Source organism: Teleopsis dalmanni, unplaced genomic scaffold (assembly GCF_002237135.1).
Source record: "Teleopsis dalmanni isolate 2A unplaced genomic scaffold, ASM223713v2 unscaffolded_contig_4134, whole genome shotgun sequence".
Taxonomy (NCBI): domain Eukaryota; kingdom Metazoa; phylum Arthropoda; class Insecta; order Diptera; family Diopsidae; genus Teleopsis; species Teleopsis dalmanni.
Genome location: NW_024035516.1, coordinates 1 through 3635, shown reverse-complemented (window position 1 = coordinate 3635; position 3635 = coordinate 1). Strand labels below are relative to the sequence as shown.

Below are 3635 nucleotides of genomic sequence, written 5' to 3'. Positions count from 1 at the left end.
GACTTTTTTGTTGTTGTTTTGCATATATATTGGCGACTTTAAATAATCTATTTATGGTTTCTTACAACACTTAGGATCTGCTAAATACAACTAATGTAGCGGTTGCATATAAGCCTAAAAATATATATCTTAGAAGACAATATATTCAGATATTATATTTAATAACTCGCCTCTGTTTTTGGTTTTGCCGCAATGAAGTTATATTTGAATTTTGATGATATTTTGAAAATTATATATAATATATTATACAATATATAAAAACTGAATTTATTTATAACTTTAAGTAGCCAATGTTCTTTGGTTGTGTCATATTGACGGGCTTGACGTTTAATCGAGTTGGCAACACTAGTATGTTTCACTACTCAAAACGAAAACAAAATGTTTCCCAACAAGAATTGCGGTTTATTAATAAAATTAAATAAAGATAATTATGAGTGATAAGCACGTATGTATGCTAGTTAATATTGATGTTTATTTATAAAACTAAATAATGTTTCAGTTTATTTGCTGTAAGTTCACATCAACAGATAGAACACACTTTAAATATAAAAAAGTGTTAAATATGTCACTTCAACTATTGCTTGAACGTATCGTTTTGTATTCTTCATGAAGAGCTCGTGGTAGTATATTGACTGTTGCTGAGGTAGTCTGTCTTACTCAAAATTTTTCTCATAAAAGTAAAGTAGAGTAGGACGTGGTCGTCAATGGCAGGTGGTTCCTGACATGAATTAGTTTATTAGCGTATATGTTACTTATATTATAATATTATGTATATTTTTTGTGATTATATACTAAAAACTCAAAGAAATAATGCATCAACTCCAAGTAGCAAATGCTGTAATCGCTCCTTTGTCCAATATTTAAAAGTATAGTTGAATTATTTGAATGTGAAAGTTAAAGATATATCCGGTTAATGGTAATAATGAGTTTGAATTGTTTAGTAGTACGTTGTTACTGATTCATTTGTAAACTGAATGACACTCATTTATTCAGAAAAAGTAATCAATTAAAATGAATAACTAATAAACAAAAGCTTATACGGTTGTCAATCAAAACTGATAACATAATCCGGATATTTGTCATCATTTTTTAAACCAAGAACTTTATTATCTTTAAATCAACTTTATTATATAGTTTAGGGATCTTCTCTTGGAAAAACTGACGTAAAAGTTTTTTAAAGCCACATTTTAAATTTCGATTAATCGAATAAGAGAAGTAGAGCAAGTGGGAGAATACAAAAGTGGGTGTAGGATGCCTGTTCATAATGAAATGTATTGCTTAACTTGAAACAATAATATATATAATTATTAAGTAGTTTTTATTCTAATTTATAGATTTATAAATTTAAAATATAATACTAATTTTATTTAATACACTACATAATTAGTTTTAATCGTTATATTGGTTTTTATTTCAGATGGAAATGGGTTTACCATTATATATTTCATTATCAGTGAAGGACATGAAATGAATAAATTTATCACATCATATTTCATTATCAACCGTGTAATAGAGACAAGGTATTAATCATATAACCTAATACTGATTCTATTAATTCGTATATTTTTTTATTTATTTAATATAATTCCTGTGTTCACTAAAAATGATCAGTTTGAAATGTATTTATATTCCAGTACAATGAGGTCCTTGAGTTGTATTGATATTGGAAATATCATATATCTCTTGTGAATGGGTATTGCTGAATAGGCAGATATGCATGAAAACTATCCGAATTTGATATGAGAAGAGTAGATGGTTCTAATAAGCATAGTTCTAGGGAGTCATATTTGAAGCGATCGATATCATTTAAATTTAGACAAAATAAAAAATGAAACATTTGAAGCATTTCTTTTTATAAAAATATACTAAAATCACTACAAAACCAAGACATTTAAAGATGATTTGGATATTAGCAAAGAAAAATTACTTATTTAGTTTTGGCGTTGGATGAAAACGACGAAGCTAAGAATATGGAGTCTAATGGAGCGAAATTATCGAATTTGGTAGTACCAAGAAAATGTATGAACCAAAATAATAGACTGGAAACATAATGTTAAATCTTGTAACAAATAATTTAGATACTTTTTATGTCTGACTATTTTAATATCAATAAATTATTGAATTATTTAATTCTTTTTTGAATAATTATAAGAAATAGCATATCACAATCGAATATAATTTATCTTATTTCAGTTTGTATGGCAATTTTAATAAAAATGAACTTATGAATGTAGAGGAATGTTCGTCGCAACTATCTATTACTATAAATACGTAGAAGTAGTAGAAATGGATGGTTTCACTCCACTGTTGAACAACCCTTCTCAAATTAAAAGTAAGTATTTAAACAAAAAACGAAAAATATGAAGAAAGTCTTTAATTCAAATAAATTTTTGCAGATGTTTCGAAATCCGACATAATATACAGATAAGTACTTACACAACAATCTAAAGCAATCAGGTCCGCGTTTCCGAATATACGAAAGAAATGGAAACTTTGCAGATTTCCATTATATCCAGGGACGGACTATCCGGGTTAATGCAACAACCACAAACGTAATTAATAAATCAAATTGTCAAAAGGAGATAATCTAGAGATGTTAATTAAGTAAAAGTTATACCTAGGAATATTTTAGAAAAATAAACAGATAGTGACCTAAATAGAATGAGAAGAAATTATAAATCTCGTTACTTTTATAAGAAACATCGAAGAATAAATGTTACTAGTTTAAAAAGTATTAAAAGTTCTGTTTTTAAAATTATGTTGAGGACATTTAAGGCAGCGACAACAAAATATTGAAAATGATCTCTACATTAGTTGAAGTTGGAAATAAGGCACAAGTGCTCGGGTCACAGTTGCTCAACAAAGATGCAGTTCACAATATTTAATCTTACAAGTTAATTAATAAATTTAATTAATATTTATTAAAATTATTTAATTTGTAACACAATTAGAAAGATATAAAATTATGAACGTTTTTGATGGGCTTAGTCCCAAAATAGTTCGGTATTTGGATTACGTATGCTATATGATTGCTAATCTGTTTCTTGTCTGAAACTGTTTTTTTTTGTTGTAGCCCGCCGGGTTTTAAAAGCGGATAACAAAAAGGAACTACAAGCCAAATTATGGTGCCATCTAATCTTTGCTATTCGTTAGGTAATAGTGGTGTAGCAGTTGAGCAAGGTTGACGGAAATTTTGAAAGTTTGGCGGTGGATTGGGAATGGGTCGGATATAAATTGAAAAAGGTTCAATTTGGGCCATTAGAAGCAAGATGTCTTGTTTCTGAGTGGTAAAGGTACACATATAAACGAGAAATATACAAACACCTACCTGTTTGGCGGTCAAAATTGACGCGTTCTAATCTAAATCCTTAACTTTAGCTGTTCATGTAAGGCCCTCAGACATATGGACAAAATTTATTATAACTTTGTTGAGGGTCCATGACACTCATTCTGATATAAATCAACTATTTACTATATATCCAAATTATTTTTAAAGCCTTTAACTAACAATATGTCGCAGAATAATAGAAACTGCAATCAAGAAGAATGAATTATATATATCAGCATTCTTGGATATTTTTTTAATTTTTGCTGGAGTGTGGGAAACTGGTCCCGTTTTGTTTTGTAGTGCATAG

The 3635-nt window shown here is 28.3% G+C and overlaps 1 long non-coding RNA gene across 1 annotated transcript; it reads left to right on the top strand.

Annotated features, from left to right (window-relative positions):
* The first annotated feature begins 367 nt into the window (after positions 1 to 367).
* Positions 368 to 2753, top strand: LOC119665248. The gene is made up of 4 exons (XR_005251362.1): positions 368 to 445; positions 1418 to 1520; positions 2194 to 2332; positions 2397 to 2753. It is a non-coding gene; the product is annotated as an uncharacterized LOC119665248 (long non-coding RNA).
* Positions 2754 to 3635: the final 882 nt, after the last annotated feature.